Source organism: Hyperoodon ampullatus (assembly GCF_949752795.1).
Source record: "Hyperoodon ampullatus genome assembly, chromosome: 2".
Taxonomy (NCBI): Eukaryota; Metazoa; Chordata; class Mammalia; order Artiodactyla; family Ziphiidae; genus Hyperoodon; species Hyperoodon ampullatus.
The window spans coordinates 133,353,994-133,375,604 of record NC_136915.1 but is presented as its reverse complement, the minus strand read 5'-3'; the positions used below and the strand labels follow the sequence as shown (position 1 = coordinate 133,375,604).

Genomic DNA, 21,611 nt, shown 5'->3' with positions numbered 1-21,611 from the left:
CGTATATTATATACAAAATATATGGGTAATGAAATGTATTTATATGGTTAATATGTTCATAATATTAATATGATATATCCTGTAATATTGATTATAAAACAATTATATCATAATATATAAATTATAAATATATATTTATATATATTATAAATATATAATTATTATTATCTGATATAATACACTATAGTTAATATATTCTATATAACACAATATGTAATGTATTAGTATAAGACAATTATATTATGTAATATAAATATAATACATCTATAAAACTATATATATTTTAATTATACATTACACATACAAGTATGTATAGCTATTTATAATTTTATTTACATAGGAATCTGTTCATCCTAACAATTGATGTAAAAATATGCAATATTTTCAATCAAATGGGCCTTTACCTCACTACCTACACATAACTACTTTTATAATCATGAACCCTGTCTAACTCATGCTTCCATATCTCGCAACCTGCTTTTCTACACATGCACATAGACGACACACATTTATACACGATATATATGTATCCTGCCAGTTTTCAGTTCAATGTATATAACTATATAATATATATAATTATATTCCTGTGTATGTATACAAATATAAATCAAAGGTATGTGTATAGGTATGTATTTCATATGTTTATATAACTATATCATACAAATAATGTATGTGTATATAAATACATGACTATATACATACATACCCAGAAATATACTTCTTTAAACAAAAGGGACCTAAATAAAGAGTTCTCTAAGAATAAAACTAGTTATGTCTCACTGTTTCAATAAGAGTTTATAGTTTTCTACTGTATGTGCTTCTATAATTGTTAGGAACAATTCCCATTTGTTGAATGTTAAGTTGTTTTAATTTTTTGCCATTATTAATGAAGCTCTAAAGAATACGGTGGGCAAGATTACTTGAAAAACTCTCCTGAAGGAAAACGGTTAGGTATGCTAGGTTAAATGTACACAACTTATTTTTAAGTGCGTGGTTGATTTTTGAAGTATGCAGTAGAAATTTCCAGGACCCATGAAAGAAGGGTGGTACATGTGTGAGAGTTATAGCTATATTAGGAGTGGATTGAAGATCTTGATGGCTTAGAACAGAAGCTGGAAATCCTGTTTTCATGGAGCCAAGTGGCAAATATTTTAGGCTTTGTAGACCAAAGAGCAAAATTGAGGATATTATTTAGGTACTTAGGTAACCATTTAAAATGTTACCAGTTAAAATGTGAAAATTATTCATAGCTCACAGGCCATAGAAATAGGCATCTGTCTGGATTTGTAATACAGGCCATAGTTTAATGACACAACTGACATAGAGACTTGTTTATAAATGGCCATAACCACGTGAGAGGCAGGAGGTAAGACTCCATCCCTACTAGATGGGAAGATAGAACTAAACCTATCTATCCCTTGCTTCACCTTCAATGAAAGGGTGTGCCAGGAGAAAAAATATCTGCTGGCAAAGGGAGACTAAGACCAAATTCTCTTGGCCTCTGCTCTGGGTAGGAAACAGGTAGGAAATCTTGAGAATTCTGAACCCCAGATCTGTGTTCCCAGTGTTTGGGTTGCAAATTTATGTGCGGTCTTGCAAACAGAAGCTAAGAAATTAACTTAAAATGCTCCCAAATCGGTGGTATTCCAAACACAAAACTAAACCCTTTCTGGAGAGGTAGACCTTCAACACAGGCCTATAGCATTCCCACAGATAAAGTTTAGCTAAACATGAGCTCATGATCTAAATTTACACAATAATGAAGAAATCAGCTAGAAGTGGAGAGAATCAGCCAAAAACAATCAATACCAGAATTATATTCCCAAGGCCTTCCATCAGATGTTGGAATAATCAGGTGCAAGGCAGAAAATATACATAAAACTAGAACTGAAACAAGGAACAAGGATGTTTTAAAAGACTGGGTAGGATCTTTAAAACATTTTTCAAGTACATGTCATTGATAAAGCTAAAAACTCGAAGGTTGTGTAATATAGCAGATTAATCATGGAGAAGTGTGAATTTATGCTGTTTTTAAAAATATGGCAGGTCAGATTTTCTGCCTAATTATATAAGTAGATTTATCTTTTAAAAATACACATTATTTTAAAGATTTTTTGGCTGTAAAATAAGTTAAGGTTATTTCAAAGGGCTTCTCTCCAAAGAAAAGTGAGAAGTAGCAAAACACAGAAAGTCGAGGGGAAAAAATGTCAATATATACATTGCAGTAGGGTGAACTAAGCCTTAGGCTAGCAACAGTGTGGACGAGCTGACCCTTAGATACTTACAACTAAGCTGGAATCTTCAAAAAGTTCCACTATGTATAACTAAAAAGATTTCTTAAAATTAATAACCAAGTGTTTCAATTGACATCAGAAGAGTAAAACAATAAACCCTGAGAACATAGAAAAATAGATAATAAATATGTGAGCAGAACTTAATAAAACAGAAAAAAAGTATAAAATTGAGGTGATTTAGTAAGTCAAAAGAATATTCTTTGAAAAGATTTAAAAAACACACTTTGATTAAGCAAAACAAAAACATAAGTAAATAATATACAGAAAGAATCCGGACAATGTTAGAGCAGAGAATATATGAAATGCCAGTAAATTTGAACATTTCTGTAAAGTGGACAATTTCCTAGCTCCTAAAGTTTACCAAAACTGACACAAGAGGAAATTTATAGCTGGAGTTCTTTCACCAGTAAAGGAATTATGTCAATAGTTTACAATCTTTCACCAAGAAAATACCAGACCCAGCCAGATCATTTGGGAGGTGAATTCTATGGAACTTCTATTAAACAGATAACATCAATATGAACAAAGAAAAACTTCTAGAGATAGCGAAGGAAGAATTCTCCTTTATTCATCTTATGAAGTCTATATAATCCTAATACTGAAAATAGATTAGGACTGTAAGGAAAAAGAAACTTACAGGTCAAATTTACTTGTAAATATAAAAGCAAAAATGTTAAACTATGATATTAGCTACCCAAGTTCACTAGAGTAAGAAAAAGCATGAGCAAGTTAGGTAATCCAATGAATGAAAAGGTAGTTTAATGTCAAGGATATATATCAATAGATTGAAAACACCACATTTTATTTCTTTCATCTGTCTCTTTAAAAAATGATAATTGATCTCTCTTGTACTAGGCACTGTGCTAAGTCACTTACATATTTACTCCTTTAAACCTTCTATCATCCCTGTGGGAAAGTTCTATTTTGCTTCCATTTCTTAGCTAAGACTCTAACCCCCAGGAAAGTGAAGCAACATTTGTAAGATTTTGTGGATGGTCAGTGATGGGACCAGTACAGGAACATCCAAAGTCTGTGCTTGGAAACAGTGCCCCATGTTGACACTCACATTACAGATGAAAGGAAAGGAACCATGCACTTACCATATAGATTAAGTCTCACATTACAGGTTAAAGGAAAGGAACCATGCACTTACATTATAGATTAATACCCCCATAACAGGTTAAAGGAAAAAGAAACATGTGCTTCCTCCAAAGTTGTAAAGAAAGCATATCCATTTCTTAATATATTTCCCAATTTCTTTTGCTTGTTTTCTGACCTTTGTAGTGCATTTTGCCATGAGGCAAATTTTATTTCTTATATAATTAAATGTATCCTTTTTTCTTTGTATCTGAGAAAGGTATTCCTCATGAATACTTTATTTCATGTCTCCCAGGTTTCTGATACTTTTACAGTTTCATTATTTTTTAACTTTTAACTACTTGCTGTATCTAGAATTTAGTAATGATAGCCATATTTCCCCCTATTTCTTGAATAATTTTTGCTACTGATCCAAAATGTGAATTTTATTTTAAACTCAATTCCCTTATGCTCTTGCATCTAATTTTAAGATGCTTCCTATTCCACTGGTTGTTTTGCCTATCTAAAACAAAATGCTACCTTAGTTATAATGTAATTATAATATAATAAATGTAATTAGTAAACATAATACGACATATAATAAATAGCATATATAAAATAACAAAATATAATTTACCATATAACAGGGTCCAAGGAGAGCAATACTATACAATCACTTGAAATATCCCGCAAAAGATAGTTTATAAAATTCAATATTCATTTGTAATTTAAAAGAAAGAGTAAAATAGGGATTGATGAATGCTTCCAAAATAAGGAGAAATTATATGTCTAAAAGAGAAAGAGGTAAATGATAAACTTTAATAACACTGGCAATAAATGCAGGACAAGATGAGGATGCCTGATATAATGTTAAAGAAAAAGTATTATGTAACATGTTTTTGCAGCACTGATGAGTTCAGTGAAAGAGAATCTCATAGAAAAGAGTATCTCATTCTTCTTAATGTCTGTACACTTGTCCATTGCATGAACATAACAGATTATTTAGCCAATATGTTACTGATCTGCATCTGGATTTCTAGGTTTTCATGGAATTTTATTATGCACAATTGTTTCAAACACTAGGACTTCCTCTTATGTTTATATCTTTTGAAAGAAACAATATCTCCACAGATGATTTATCTGTTCTGGCTGCTAGCTGACTTTGGGTACTTCTCAGTTCTTCCCTTTACCTTCCTTGTCAATATGAAAATGGAAGGCAAGAAGTTCTCCTGTTTAGAGGCTGTCAAGATAGATCTTGGTGATAAAGTCTTGGTGGTAAAGGCTAAAAGTATCAACCCAGAACAAACGTTTTTCCAGCTGTAACTATGTGTGATTCCCTTGGCTTGATTCCGTAGAGGATGTAAGACAAGACTGTAGAATCTGCCGTCAAAGTGCTTCCAGTAGGATGAGCTAAGTCAAGTATGGTGGCATATGTAATTCAAGACAAAATATAATGTCTCCTTTTCTCTCCTAGCAAAACTTGGTGGAGTGAATGTAGAAGTCACTGTATGCTTTGAATTAAAGGAACACAATAAATCTTGTTTTGGAAGGTAAGTATTCTGGTCTCTTTGTGGAGATGAATTGGAAATTGTCTAGAAGAAGGAAAATGAGGTTAACCAAAGTTAAACTCATAAATAATTGAGCATTACTTAAATATCTGTGGTCTATGTTTGTCTTTGGTCATAATTTCTCCCAATTTATAGACCTCTTTGATACTTGATGAATCCTTGTCAAAGATGCACTTAACAATGTTTATCACTTGTGTATTAGGTTTTGCCTGGGCCCTGAAGAAACTATCCTAAATTACCAGCTATGATTGTCACTTGATTTCTTCACAGAGAACAATCAGAACTCCTTGTCTTAAGTGGCTTGGAATGTGAAACTAGTTAGTCTCTTAGATATTGTTAGAGGAACCTACAGAGCCCATTGGTGAAAGTTTGGAAAACATTGGGCTTCTTAAAATTGATTCTTGTAGTGCTATAGGAAAGATCACTGAACCAAAAGGATAATGGTGTTTCTGGTTCTGTTGTTAGCGTTCTCCATGGAAACATTGCTGAAGCTTCTGGACTCAATTTCCTTCCCCATGTGTGAATGTCACTGAAAATATCCAACTCCCTTCTATCTCCATATAACTTCAGGAACTAAGCAAAATGAAGACTCAAAATTCATTTCAAATAATGAAATGAATATATAACGTAGAGTGGAACTGGGAAAATACCTGGTTTAAATTCTGGAAAGTACCAACTATACAATTCTGGATAAGTTGCTTACTCTTGCTTAGTCTAATTTAATGCCCATCTCACAGGATGTTATGATGATTAATTTAATATCTTTGTATAACACAGAGTGTTATGTAATTTCTTCTTGTTTTTCTTGAGTAAATACATATCCTTAAGCAACTCACTGTAAACAATAGTTACTTACTTGCTTAAATTACTGTTATCTTCTATTATCACCTGACCTGTGTCCTGCTCAAGTTAATATGTGGAAGTCTTAACCCCCAATACCTCGTACTCTGACTGTATTTGGAGATAAGGCCCTTAAATAGGTAACTGAGGTCAAATGAGGTCAAATGGGTGGGCTCTAATTCAATATGACTGGTGTCCTTATAAAAAGAAAATATTAGGACACAGACATGCACAGAGAGAAGACCATGTGAAGACCAAAGGAAAACATGGCATCTACAAACCAAGAAGAGATACCTCAGAAGAAATCAATCCTGTTGACACCTTATCTCAGATTTCTAGCCTCTACACCCGTGAGTGAGTAAATTTCTGTTGTTTAACCTCCTCAGTCTCTGGGACTTTGTCATGGCAGCTCTAGGAAACTAATACAACTTTTTATGGCCTCCTTGTCTCAAGTTGAAAGTTCAATATTTGGCATCATAGCTAAGAAACAAAAATATCATCTACATTCCTTGTTGTGGTCTTTCTTCCCCATTCTCATCGCTAGTAATTTCCATATTTGGGTCTGTTTTCTGTATCTTGTAAACAGAGCGTTATGCTCATTTCTTGTCTTACTGCTAATATACAATAAATGTGCAGATACCGAATAGATGTTGGAGGTGTGCAACATATAGTTGGTACATGTGTGATATGTGTGTATTCATATAATTTATACTTTTTCTCTATTTTCTTCCTTTGGTGTGAGCTAAGATTCTCTGCTTTTGTGACTAGCGCTCCTGAATACTAATCCCTGAATTTAATTCACCAAAAATTGTGAAAAATAATAATCATATGGGGAAAGAGAGAGTGATAGAGGGAGAAGAACAAACAATCAGGCAAGGGCAGTACTGTGAATTATTAGGGTCTTATTAATAAGATTATGTTAGTCTAGAGGAAATGACCGTAAGTACCATCAGTGAGCCCAGTTGGTCTTTACTGAGTGCTAGACACATCCCTGAGTTCTGTTCTTAGTGTCCAACTGTATGATGACTACTGTCTGGAAGTATTATCTGAACAACTAAGGTCACTTAATGGAAAAGGAATATGTCTTTAGAGAAGCAACAGTAATTTTTCTATCTGATTAAAAAGCAATGTTGACTGTCTGGAAACGTCAGTCATATTTGTAAGCAGAAAAGCATTGGCTATTAAAAGTGGATGATGTAAAGAGATGAGCAGAAACTTTGGCGATAGGTATACCTGGATTTAATTCTCACTTCTACCACTTGGCAGCTGGATAGCCTTAGGCAAGTTTCATACCTCCCTGAAATTCACTTAATTCAGTCTGTAAAATGGCATAATAACTTATTATAGCATCCTTTTAGGAATTTTAAATCAGTTATTGAAATAACAGTACACACTATATAGAGAAGTATGGATTCCTCAATAGGTGTTTGACCTTTCATTTCTCCAGTATCCCACCCCCATCAAATAAAGAAAAATACTTTTTAAAATTTACGAATATTTCATTATTCTAAAGTTAAAGCCATAAAAATAAAAATAATCAAATGGCCTACGATCATACCATTAGAAGAACAAAAGAATAGGTGCTCATGAGAGTTCCAAATTAGACTACAAGTTTTCATTAGGCACCTGTTTATGTATGCTATTCTGCTCTTTAAAATAAATAATTAAATTTGAAAGACTTATTTCCTCACTTTTAAGACTTTATTAGTTTACAAATTACATATCGACCAATGCTAAATATTATACTGACCCATGCTAATGAATTCAGTACAGAAAACAAAAAACACTGCACTCAAGCAAACTACATATATATGTGATTGTGTATATATATATATATATATATATATATATATATATATATACATATATATATATATTACTTAAATGCATTTATATCCTAGCGTGTCTCATAAAGCATCGTGGTAACTCACCGGAATACATACAATCAAATATAATGGCAAAAGCGCTCAATATAAACAGGGCCAAGGAAACATAGACAGAAGATGAAGAAAAGATGAGGGAAATGTGAACAGGAGGAAGTGTAGTTAATCGAGTTGTATGTTTTGACCTTAAGATTCTCTGTGTGGGGACTTCCCTGGTGGCACAGTGGTTGGGAATCCGCCTGCCAGTGCAGGGGACATGGGTTCGAGCCCTGGTCCGGGAAGATCCCACATGCCGCGGAGCAAATAAGCCCGTGTGCCACAACTACTGAGCCTGTGCTCTAGGGCCCATGAGCCACAACTACTGAAGCCCGCGTGCCACAACTACTGAAGCCCCAGCGCCTAGAGCCCATGCTCCGCAACAAGAGAAGCCACAGCAATGAGGAGCCCGCACACCACGACGAAGAGTAGCCCCCGCTCGCCCCAACCAGAGACAGCCTGTGTGCAGCAACAAAGACCCAACACGGCCAAAAATAAATAATAAATAAATTTATTTTTTTAAAAAAGATTCTCTGTGGATAAAACAACATGTAAATAATTGGTTACAAAGCCACATTATTTGAAGGTGCCAGACTGCACATTAACAGTCTGACACAAAGGGACAGCACAGGAAAACTATTCAAAGATAGAGATTTTTAAATATTTGCAGTTTGAAACCTTTTAGAGCACATATAATGAGCTCGACACACATTTCAACACTCAACATGTTAATCACATGTTCAAAGTATGTCTCAAAGTCATTGGAAATAGCTGTTGTCTCTGTCCCTGATATCCAAAACTGATCTGTGATGTGTAAAACTCAGGAGGTATTGATATCCACTTTTTGGCATCTGAACAGGAAACAAAGTTGTTTCGCAGTGATAATAAAGAATGAAGTAAATGCAAAAGGATACAAAAGACAAAGTACTGAGGGAATGTATTAACAGAACGAGTCAAACTAAATTCTGGTGAACTGGGGCCTACGATTGTACACACTCCATGGAAATACCCCAGCCTAAATACTGGCATAGGAGGAAGGGTACTGCGAAGCCCATCACAGTATAATCCTTTAAAATGTCCCTTTCAAGGTTGGCTCCACTCAACACTGAGTATAGGAAATCTTCCCATCAGGCAGAAACACGGGCTGCCCAATGATTGACCAAGAAATTAACACACTAATGAATAAATGATGCTAATTTATTTCTATCCCTGACAACAGGAAACAGCACACACTCTGTGTCAATGGTATGTCCTCTTTCCCACTTTTCTAAGTGGTAAATTATGTTTTTCCCTTCATTGCTTTATATCATGTGTGGCAGGCATGATGGGAAATGGCTATCAATGGTTCTGTTATTGATTTCTACCTTCATTTCACTGTGGCTAAAGAAGATACTTTGTATGATTTCAATTTCTTAAAAATGTATTGGTACTTGTATTGTGGCCTAACATATGGTCTTTCGCGGAGAGTGTTCCATGTGTACTTGAGAAAAATGTGTATTCTGCTGTTGTTGAGAGGAATGATCTATATACGGCTGTTAGGTTTAGTTGGTTAAATGTGTTATTCAGTCCCCCTACCTCCCTACTGACTGTCTAGATGTGTTTTCCATTATTGAAAGCAAGGTATTGATCTCCAAGTATTATTTTAGAACTATCTATTTCTTCCTTCAATTCTGTCAATGTTTGCTTCACATATTTGGGGGTTGTTTGGTACATATATGTTTATAGTTGTTCTATCTTCTTGATAGATTGAACTTGTTATCAACATATAGTGGCCTCCTTTTCCTCTTGTGATAGTTTTTGATTTAAAGTTTATTTTGTGTGATAGTAACATAGCCATCCCAGATCTATCTTCCTTCCTTCCTTCCTTCCTTCCTTCCTTTCTTTTTCTGTCTCTCTTTCCTTCTTTTTTGTTACTATTTGCATGGGATATTTTATTCTATGCTTTAACGTTCAAGCAACTTGTGTCTTTTGAAATCAAGTGAGTTTTTTGCGGACAGCATATACTTGGATTATGGTTGTTTTTAAAGTCCATTCTGCCAATGTTTATCTTTTTATTGGAGAGCTTAATCCACTTACTTTTTCAAAAATTACTGATGAGGAAGAACTTAATTCTGTCTATTTCCTGCTTGTTTTCTGTATGTCTTATGCATTTTTTGCCCCTCATTTACTTCATTACTGACTTCTGTGCTTAGCCGATTTTCTTGTGGTGAACTCTTGATTCCCTTTTCATTTCTTTTTGCATATAGTCTATTGATATTTTCTTTGTGGTTATCAAGAAGATGACATTTACCATTCTAAAGTTAAAACAATATAATTTCAATTGAAACCAACTTCAGTAGCACACAGAAACTCTGTTCCTCTACAGTTCCGTTCCTCCTCTTTACATTATTATTGTCACAAATTACACCTTTATACTTTGTGAGCCCAATAACATGGATTTATGATTATTTTATACATTTGTTTTTTCAATCATGTAAGAAATAAAAAGTAGAGCTACAAGCCAATAACACAATACTGGCTTTAGTATTTGCCCATGTATTTATCTTTACTGGAGATTTCTATTTCTTTCTACAGCTTCGAGATGCTGTCTAGTGTCCTTTCATTTCAACCTGAAGGTTCAATTTAGCATTTCTCATAGGGCAGTGGTAGGAAGTTGTAAAATAAATGCCCTCAGCCTTTGTTCATCTGGGAATGCATTAATTTCTCCCTAAGTTTTGAAACCAGTTTGGCCAAATATAGAATTCTTGGTGGACAATTTTTTTTCTTTCAGCACTTTAAATATGTCTGGCCTCTTGCTTCCGTGGTTTCTTATAGGAAATTAGCTCTAATCTTTTTGAGGATCCCTGCTTTGTAACAAATTTCTTTTTTCTTTCTCCTTTGGGAGAAAAGATTCTTTCTGTGTCGTTTGGCTTCTGAGAGTTTGATTATACTGTTTTTTGCTGTGGGGTTCTTTGAGTTTCTCTTAGTCCTGAAATCAGCCAAAGATTTATAGCAACCAAACACATACTGAACCAGGGAAGAGGCAATTTGAAAATGGCAGGAAAGCTTTGTGGCATTTTTACTTGCCCTTGCCCCATCCACTGTTAGTGTAGTGATGGTGTTAAAGTGGTGGAGTCTTAATGCAGTGATAGTCTTAAAGTAGCAGCAGGCCATTCCTAGTATGGGACCCTCAATCCTGCTTCAGGAGGGAGCAGAAGAGACCGTACTCTCAGATTATTATGTGTATCTGTTCTAACCTATCTGTTCTGGGAGCTACCTGAAGGACTGACACAAGATGCTTATCTCTGTCTCAGCTAACTTGGAACACAGTCTGGAAAAGCAGCAGTCATTGCTCAAAAAAAGTGCAAGGTGAACTAACAAAGCACAGATGGCTGGGGCAGAAGACTGTGCATTGAAATACAATAGACCACATAAGATACAGGAGCCAAAGTTGGGGGAGATTCTTTGGAAAATTAGAACCTACAAAAAGTACTCATATGTCCAGAGAACTTAGGAATGCCACATGCATACTCGAGATAAGATGCATGTTCTGAACACACCAGAGGAGTCTCTAAGCTTTTACCATGGGCTGAGCCCTGAACTCAATGCAGGTCAGCTAAATGTTGAAGGAGTGATCCAGCAATCTGCACAATGGTCTGAGGTGTGTGGTTTTGAGTGTGCATATGGATGTGCTTGTGTGTATTTATTTTTGTTTGTTTTAGGTGCAGGAATTCAAGGAAATCTCTGTCAAAACATTAGCTAAACATGAACTAAAGGAACAGAGACTTCAGTGCGTGCATACGATAAGGAAAACAGTCATTGCAAAAATAGTTTGGAAAGGTCCCTAAACAAACAGACTACTACAGCCTCCAACAATCAAAAGCCCAGGAAACCCTGGGAAAGTGGGAGAATCTGATTTCCATAGGTACCACATTATAATATTTGAAAGACAAATTTTCAACCAAAAAAGTCACAAGGTATACAAAGACATGGAAAAGTATGGTCCATTTAAGAAAACAAATTAATTGATGAAACCATCCCTAAGGAAGCCCAGACATTTCTTCACTGTATATTCTTGCCTCCTTTGTCATAGATTCATTGACCATAAGTGCATGGGTTTCTTTCTGGGCTCTCTATTCTGTTCCAGTGATGGATGTTTTTGTGCCAGTACCATACTGTTTTGATTACTGTAGGTTTGTAGCACAGTCTGAAGCCAGGGAGCATGATTCCTCCAGTTGTGTTCTTCTTTCTCAAGACTGTTTTAACTATTCAGGATCTTTTGTGTTTCCATACAAACTTTAAAATTATTTGTTCTAGGTCTGTGGAAAATGCCCTTGATATGTTGATACAGACTGCATTGAATCCGTCGATTTCCTTGGGTATGATGGTCACTTTAACAATATTAATTCTTCCAATCCGTGACCATGGTATATCTTTCCAGCTGTTTGTGTCATCTTTAATTTCTTGTATCAGTGTCATATAGTTCCCTGGGTGCAGGTCTTTTACCTCCTTAGGCAGATTTATTCTTCTGTATTTTATTCTTTTTTACGCGATTGTAAATGGGATTGTTTCCTTAATTTCTCTTTCTGATAGTTCACTGTTAGTGTATAGAAATACAGTAGATTTCTATATATAAATTTTGTAGCCTGCAAATTTACCAAGTTCATTTTTGAGCTCTAATAATTTTTTGATGGTGTCTTTCAGATTTTCTATGTATCATGCCATCTGCAAACAGTGACAGTTTTACTTTTTCCTTTCCATTTTGGAGTCCTTTTATTTATTGACTTTTCTTGTCTGATTGCTGTGGCTAGGACTTCCAAAAGTACCTTCAATAAAAGTGGTGAGAGTGGGCATCCTTGTCTTGTTCGTGATCTTAGGGGAAATGCTTTCAGCTTTTCACCATTGACTATGTTAGCTATGAGCTTGTCGTATATGGCCTTTATTATGTTGAGGTATGTTCCCTCTATGCCCACTTTCTGGAGAGTTTTTACCATGAATGGATATTGAATTTTTTTCAAAAGCTTTTTCTTCATCTATTGAGATGATCATATGGTTTTTAGTCTTCAATTTGTTACTGTGATGATAAGAGACCTAAGAGAGCTACAGAGGCTAAGTGACCTTTCCTTCCCTGAATGGGTAGGTATCCTTGTTCTGCCTTCTAATTGAGTTAGTATCTGAGTAAAGAACTGCCAGGTGTCATTTAGTTCACAGTACACTGCTGTGGCAATATAGAAATGAATTTGCCTAAATCATTTGGCTTTTCTAAATTATAGTAAATGAATATACTGAATGAATACTTCAACTTAAGGAAATGTTCTTAAAAATATATTAATGGAGGCACTTCAGCAGAGAATTGAAAACAAAACAAATAATTCAGGTAAAATTAAAGTACACTCAGTGGTATCCCGTTTCCTCTTGTAAATCTCTCTTTTTCATTTGAGTGGACAGTCACTGGAGAATATCTGACTTGGGGCTAAGGAAATCTAAGCCTTCTTGGCCACACTGTATTCTCTTATGTCGTTTAATAAAGACACCAGTGGGTTGCTGAAAAAATAGTGGGAAAAATCAATCCCTCACATCCAAAGGGCAGCTCTTGAAAATATGTGGATTGTTGTAGTCATTTTGCTCTTCTGGCCTCAGAAGTTCTAATCTTAACCTTAGCCCCTCATGCAGAGAGACTTTTTAAACCAATTTGCACATTACTCATTATGTGACTGTTGAATAAGAGAAACCCAGCTCTTTTCCTGTGCTTTCAAGCAGTTATCTTCTTCAAAACTTTGTTTGGATTGTCATACCTTAATCTTGCCTGGCAAGGGACTTATGGGAAGGTTCTTATTGTTTGAAAGTTTGGTGCCAGTATCTGCAAAGAAAGAAGAAAGTAAAGAAGGAAAGGTGTGTTTATCAAACATCCCAATAGTGAAGGTGTGTGAAAGCAACTTTTGAAAAAGTGAATCTGTCAGAGTTTAGCCGTATTATTACATTTTATTTTATTCATTGAACATAAATAATTATCAGTGAATCCTTTCTAGATTTTCTAGTTTCCCAAAGTTCCCTGTATTCACATTCTAAGGTGAAAAATGGTATTTTAAGTCACTGCTCTCCACCTTATATTATTTATAATCACTCCTCATGACCTCTTCCGTCAAAGAAACGTGATCCTGAGAAGTGTCCTTTGTTTGTCTTTGTGGAATAAGTGATGGGGATGCATCCTGGAGACCTGTGAGATGTTTAAATTGTGGCCTAATGAAACTAGGATGGAGAGTTCTGGAAAGATCTGGAAAGATGGCTGGTAGAGTGTGGCCAGATGTGGGAGAAGAGACACGTACAGAGAGAGGGAGAGGAAATTTTCAGAGGGAGACAATTAAACAAAGAATTCAATAAGTTTTGTTGCGTGGTGTGGGATGCAAGCCTTTCTCTCCCCCTTTCCTTCACAATCTCTTTGTTAAAGACTGTGTTTTTCATTAGTTTTACTAAGATAGGATTTGCCGTTTTCTTTGGATACTGAGAATGGACCCATGGAAACAGTTACATTTGGGTTATCTCTGACTGTCTTTAATGAAGAACATAAATATTGGCCACACTATCTATGCACATGCTATCACTATGCCTTTTTTGTTCTCTGTTCATATATCTAAGTCCTCTTCTTTGAGGTCAATCTCAAATCTCATCTGAAATGTACATTTATTGATAGATTCAACCCATAATGAACTGTCCCTTCTTTGTGCTCCTTAGGCTCTGATTATTTATAAAAACTCATTTTTGAACTTAGACACTGTCCAATATGATATATTAGTTATTTCATCAGCATATGTTATATCCTCAACACAGTTATAAGCTTTTGTGGGGCTGGGATCATACATTCTGTAATTTTTCTCAGTACTTACACTTACTTTGATAGAAAGTGCATTCATTCATCTAAACATCATTTATTGAGTGTTAATTAAATGTCTCAACTCAGTCAATATTGTTTGAATGAATGCATGCATGAATGAGGGAGTATGCAATAGGTAGCCTAAGTACGGCCCGATGTGAAAAAACCAAAAACATAAACACAAAAGCAAGCCGAAAAGTGGACCAGGACTTTCTGTAAAATATCCTGCTTTTGTTGGATGAGGTCATGAAAATCAAAATGCTCCTGAAAGGTCTTAAGAGCTGACCAAGAGGGCTTCCCTGGTGGCGCAGTGGTTGAGAGTCCGCCTGCCGATGCAGGGGACATGGGTTCATGCCCCGGTCTGGGAGGATCCCACATGCCGCGGAGCAGCTGGGCCCGTGAGCCATGGCCGCTGAGCCTGCATGTCCGGAGCCTGTGCTCTGCAACGGGAGAGGCCACAACAGTGAGAGGCCCGTGTACCACAAAAAAAAAAAAAAAAAGAGCTGACCAAGAATAGTAAACAATTGAAATTCTCTCAGGCTTATTCAACCCTATCACTGGACACATTTATACCTCTCAGGAATGTTATTAAAGGAAGAGATTAATAAAGCTTTTATAGATGAGTTGATAAATCTCTAAATATTTAAATCTTCATTTCCTCCTAGGTTTCTCTAGTTTGGGTTTCCAAAAGATTTCAAGAAACCACAGGATAATTAAAAAATTAGACATTATCTTTCTTACCTTCATGTTTTTTGATGGTAAACACATTGTATTTTCTCCATAGTGCTGCCCAATTTCCACCAGTACAGTTCTTAAGTGAATTTTGCTCTGGATGGTGGGATATATAAGATGTAAATGAATTGTTTGTATATGTTTTAGAATTCTTCAAAAGGGCCTGGCCATGGCAATGCATTGAATCTTACTTAAATAAGTAAAGTAACTTCCTCAGAATTATTATTTTATTCTGGTTAGGATACTCTCTGCCCTGGTTTGTTAAAATTTCCCTCTAGTGTGTTTTTAAGTTTGTTTCTGATAGGGTCCTAGGATTTATTGCCACACCCATCCTGCATCTGGTTTTCTTTGAATTACTCTCCTTGCAGTTTCTGATTCATACAGGGCCTTACAGGATAGTGACAACCTGGCCATCACAACTCTGGGAAGGACAGGCCTACTTTTCAGAGGTGTTGATGTTTTCTGTACCTGAAGGTTTTCAAGAGATATCAATCTTCCTCACCACCTCCCTTGGCCCTCTTAATGGACTAAGCAGTTCCTCATGAAAGTTCTGTAGGATATCTGTACTAACTTCTCCATATTGTTCCATCCTGAGTCTAAATTCCTGGCCTCAAGGTAATGTTAGATTTCTAGCTCCAGCCCCTATTTACGTAAGGCCTATACTAAGGAACGGAACCCATACACATCAGTCTGCTCTTATTTCTCTGGATTTAATTTCTGTGTTACTTTCTGAAACATGCAGGTGTTCCTTTCTTTCTTTTAATCTCAGCTATGTGCTTTTAACATTTTCAAAACTGACCCAGAATTTACATGTGTCTCCAGTAAGAGTACATTAAATTGAGCTTAGTCTGGTCTTCTACTGGCATATTTGAGATCCAAATAATTTGCTACTTAACTGGATTCAGTTACCTGTATATTTCAGGCACCTAAAACTCACCATGTTCCAAATTTCCCCCTTTATTGTTAGTAATTTTCTTGGGAATCTGGATAACATTAGATGGAATAAAGTTAGTGAGTGGCCCAGGATTTCCTGAAATTTTGTTTGTCAGAGTGGCCAGGGAAAGTTAAGCAAAGAAGAAAACCAAATGAAAAACAGAATCACATTATTATGGCTGAGACAAGATTCCATGCAGAACTCTCTGTAGAGCTGAGTTGGGTCGTAACTTATGCCAGAGCTCTAGGTGGGGCTGACACCATCTCATGCCAAGCTCTCAGTTCTGGGCTAACGTCATCTCTGGTCCACTCTATGGAGTGGAAACTTTGGAGGAATGGCCAATGTGTTCCGCGGTGTAGGAAGAGGGAAATTGTGAACGTTACTTTCTAAATTGTGGAGGAACTAACCACTGTAAATGTGCCTTGAACTATGGTGTTTAATTTGACCAGTCAGATCAATGACTTTCCCCTTGAATGAAATGCTGCTACGTATATGAGCAGAAAGACAAAACTGCTATAAGGAATAGATAGCTAGTGGGAAGCAGCCGCATAGCACAGGAAGATCAGCTCTGTGCTTTGTGACCACCTAGAGGGGTGAGATAGGGAGGGAGGGAGATGCAAGAGGGAAGAGATATGGGGACATATGTATATGTATAACTGATTTACTTTGTTATAAAGCAGAAACTAACACACCATTGTAAAGCAATTATACTCCAATAAAGATGTTTAAAAAAAAACTAGTGTAAGGAGATGGAGAGACTGGGAGTCTTATTTTCCCAGCAATTAACTTTTCCTCGACCATGACCTTCCCTTTGAGTCTCCTAGACGTTGGGGATGATCGCAACCCCTAGGGTTGGGTGATGGCAACCCCATCTTCACTAGAACCTCTATAGTTAACTTTGATCTTTCCCACTCCGTCTATCCATCCCATGTATGCAGTCAGACATTTGATCTTGGACTTTTACTGACAAAATATCCTTGACTATAACCATTTCTTTTCACTGCCACTGCTACTGCTTTTGTCACTGCCTTAACTAGGGCTTTATCTTTAAGTTCTTTATATAAATATATAAATATCTATATATAAATAAAATATACAAATAAATAAAATATAATATTAATTCTGATGATTTTAAAGACTTTTCTTGATAAAGACTTTTCCTGATAATTATACACAATATCTCATATAAATATTTTTGTATTATCTGTTCTTTTCTTAGAATTTTAGTCATATGATTCTATCTCTTGGTATGTCTAGAACTTTTTGATTGAATGCTGACTATTTTATTTGGCTTTTAAAATTTTTCTCACTGGAAATGTTGTTTTACTTCAAAATATTTTACTCTACCTGGAAGTAGCAAATCTTCAAATTACAATTTTTTAAATGCTTTCAAATATCAATACTATAGGTGTCACAAAATCTAGAAAAATGACATTTGAAAATTAACTACTGCCAGATGTGTCTCTATAAAACATTTTCCCCACTCTTGTAGCTATATATTCTTTAACTGCCTCCTCATATGACAGTTTATGTGTTTTAGAAATAAAATTTTAAGAAATAAACTTTGTAGTTTATAGACATAGATTTCTTTTCACATGGTTGATTAGAGTTTGCTTTTAGTTATTAATAGTTTAGAAAAGTTTATTTCAGCATCACAATTTATTATTGATAATGTCGCATTAATGTTCCTTGTTAACTTTGAGAAAACCTCTATGGATTACTTCCTCATAAATATTTACTATTCTAAATGCATTACTGATTTCAGTACTGCTATAGGTTTGTGCATTACAGGAATTCTGATAAAATACTCATTCACACCATTCCATTACACACATTATTGATGGGGTATATTCTTTTACTTATTTATTTATTTATTTTTGACTGTGTTGTGTCTTCGTTGCTGTGCACAGGCTTTCTCTAGTTGCAGCGACTGGGGGATACTCTTTGTTGCGGTGTGCAGGCTTCTTATTGCGGTGGCTTCTCTTGTTGCAAAGCACAGGCTCTAGGCACACAAGCTTCAGTAGTTGTGGCTCGCAGGCTCAGTAGTTGTGGCTCACGGGCTCTAGAGCGAAGGTTCCATAGTCGTGGCACACGGTCTTATTTGCTCCACGGCATGTGGGATCTTCCCGGACCAGGGCTCAAACCCGTGTCCCCTGCATTGGCAGGTGGCTTCCTAACCACTGTGCCATCAGGGAAGCCCCTGGAGTATATTGGGTTGTTTTTGTTTTTTTTTTTTTTTTGCTGTATGCTGGCCTCTCACTGTTGTGGCCTCTCCCCGTTGTGGGGCACAGGCTCCGGACATGCAGGCTCAGTGGCCATGGCTCACGGGCCTAGCCGCTATGCAGCATTTGGGATCTTCCCGGACTGGGGCACGAACCCGTGTCCCCTGCATCGGCAGGCAGACTCTCAACCACTGCACCACCAGGGAAGCCCTGGAGTATATTCTTGACAGAAGGAAATTTCTGTTTTGACTAAGCATTGAAGAAAACTGAATCTTTGACTTATCTTTCACATGCCTGATGATTGAAATAATTTTCCACAGAATAACTTCTGGTTTTATACTTTTCAGTTCTTTTTTTCTTCTTCAAACGCACATGCTTTGAGAGCTGTGAAGTGCAAGACATGGCTATATTGTAAGGTGGTTTTTGTCCTTACGCTTCTGTGTCTTGTGCTAGTTAAGTCAGTAGAGTAGTCAGTAAGAGTACTGGAAGTTATTCCTCTAATGGGATATTATATAGTCCATTACATATGGTGGTGTCTGAAAATCACATAATAGCCTCACTTAAAACATCTCCTTAGCCAGATTTCAAAAAAGCCTGTGACCAATCCAATATGATCCAACATAGCAGAATATGATAGAAGGAAAATTGACAAAGAAATAGACGCTGGACTTACCTGATGGAAATTAAAATATCTCACTTTTGACAATTTTGCAAAAACCTATAATGACATGAACTAATTTCTAGGGTTCTTCGTAGGACCTAAAAAGGAACCCATAGAGTGTGGAACAACAATAGAAGCTACTGTGATGAGAAGCCCGGGCACCGCAACAAAGAGTAGCCCCCGCTCGCCGCAACTGGAGAAAGCCTTCACGCAGCACTGAAGACCCAAAGCAGCCAAGATAAAAATAAATAAATAAAAATAAATAAATTTATCTTTTAAAAAGTAATACTCAGGTTTGAGGCATGAGAAATTTGATGAGGAGAAATTAGCAAATGTTTGCAGAACTTTTAAAATATCAAACTCAGTCTCTAAGATTTTAGCATTCTATACAACATCGGTTACTTATTAGTGGTTTGGGAAGGCCAATTTAAAATTTTCTCATCTTACTGTATTGAAATTCACGGCCCTAATGTTTTCCACGTTGACTATATGAATGATGAAGAACAGTCAATCATGTATTTCATTTCCAACTGGACAGAAAACAATATTTTAAAAAGTGTTTGGAGAGGAGCCGGAGGAAGATGGCGGAAGAGTAAGACGCGGAGATCACCTTCCTCCCCACAGATACATCAGAAATTCATCTACACGTGGAACAACTCCAACAGAACACCTACTGAACGCTGACAGAAGACCTCAGACCCCCCAAAAGGCAAGAAACTCCCCACATACCTGGGTAGGTCAAAAGAAAAAAAAGAATAAACAGAGACAATAGGATATGGACGGGACCTGCACCAGTGGGAGGGAGCCGTGAAGGAGGGAAGGTTTCTACACACTACAAGCCCCTTCGAGGGCGGAGACTGCAGGTGGCGGAGGGGGAAAGCTTCGGAGTAGCGGAGGAGAGCACAGCAACAGGGGTGTGGAGGGCAAAGCAGAGAGATTTTGGCACAGAGGATCGGTGCCCTCAGGCACACACCAGCCCGAGAGACTTGTCTGCTCGGCCGCCAGGGCGGGCGGGGCTGGGAGCTGAGGCTCGGGTATCGGCTTTCAGTCGGAGCGCAGGGAGAGGACTGGGGCTGGCGGCAGGAAGAGAGCCTGAAGGGGTTAGTGCTAGCCCGGAGGGAGTCCGGGGAAAGGGTCTGGAGCTACCGGAGAGGCAAGAGACTTTTTTCCCTTTTGTTGCCTGGTGCGCGAGGAGAGGGCATTCCCCTCCCTCCCCTCTGCCTGAGTGAGCCAGAGCCCCCGAATCAGCGGCTCCTTTAAACCCGTCCTGTCTGAGCGAAGAACGGACGCCCTCCGGCGACCTACGCGCAGAGGCGGGGCCAGGTCCAAGGCTGACACCCGGGAGCTGTGAGAGCAGAGACAGGGAAATCTCTCTGTGCAGGCTCCGAGGCAGCGGATTAAAGCTCCACGGTCCATTTGATGTGCCCTGCGTCTGTGGAGTGCATGAATGGACAGCGAATCATCCCAAATTGAGGAAGTGGACCTTGAGGACAAGATTTAAGACTTCCCCCCCCCCCTTTTTTTTTTTTCCTCTTTTTACAACGAATTATCTCAAATTAAGGAGGTGGACTTAGCAAGATTTCAGACTTTTCGCCCTTTTCCTCTTTTTACAACGAATTATCCCAAATCGAGGAGGTGGACTTGGAGAGCAAGATTTTTGATTTTTCCCCCTGCTCTCTTTTTGTGAATGTGTATGTGTAATCTTCTGTGTAAGATTCTCTCTGTATAGCTTTGCTTCCACCATATGTCCCAGGGTTCTTTCGGTCCGTGTTTTTTTTCAATAATTACTTTTTAATTTTAATAACGCTACTATATTTCATACTTTATTCTATTTTACTTAACCTGCTCTTTCTTTTTTTCCTCCCTTCCCTTCCTCCCTCCCTCCCTCCGCTCCTCCTTTCCTTCTTTCTTTTTCTTTCCTCCATCCCTCCCTCCCTCCCACCCTTCTTCTTTCCACTTTCTTTTTCTTTCCTTCCTCCCTCCCTCCCTCCTGTCTTTCTTTCTTTCTTTCTTTCCTTCCTCCCTCCCTCCCTCTCTTCTTCCATTCACTCTTCCTTTTGCTTTCATTCCTCCCTCCCTCCCTCCTTTCTTTCCTTTCTTTCCATCCTTCCTCCCTCCCTCCTTTCTTTCTTTCTTCCTTCCTTCCTTCCTTACTTCCCTTCTTCCTTTCTTTCAATTCTCTCTTTCTTTCTTCTACTAATTATTTCTTTCTACTTTTTCTCACTGTTATTCTGAGCCGGGTGGATGAAAGGCTCTTGGTGCTGCAGCCAGGAGTTAGTGCTGTGCCTCTGAAGTGGGAGAGCCAACTTCAGGACACGGGTCCACAAGAGACCTCCCAGCTCCACATAATATCAAGCAGCGAAAATCTCCCAGGGATCTCCATCTCAACACCAGCACCCAGCTTCAGTCAACGACCAGCAAGCTACAGTGCTGGTCACCCTATGCCAAGCAACTAGCAAGGCAGGAACACAACCCCACCCATTAGCAGAGAGGATACCTAAAAACATAATAAGG

At 37.3% G+C, this 21,611-nt stretch overlaps 1 pseudogene across 1 annotated transcript in view; it reads right to left on the bottom strand.

The window, feature by feature from the left end:
• LOC307048608 (centrosomal protein of 78 kDa-like) overlaps window positions 1-3,348 on the bottom strand; it is a 38,552-nt pseudogene extending 35,204 nt beyond the window's left edge. Inside the window, exon 1 of the transcript in view lies at window positions 3,310-3,348. The product of the transcript in view is annotated as a centrosomal protein of 78 kDa-like (transcript). The remainder of the gene's footprint in view (window positions 1-3,309) is intronic.
• Between the last annotated feature and the right edge of the window lie 18,263 nt (window positions 3,349-21,611).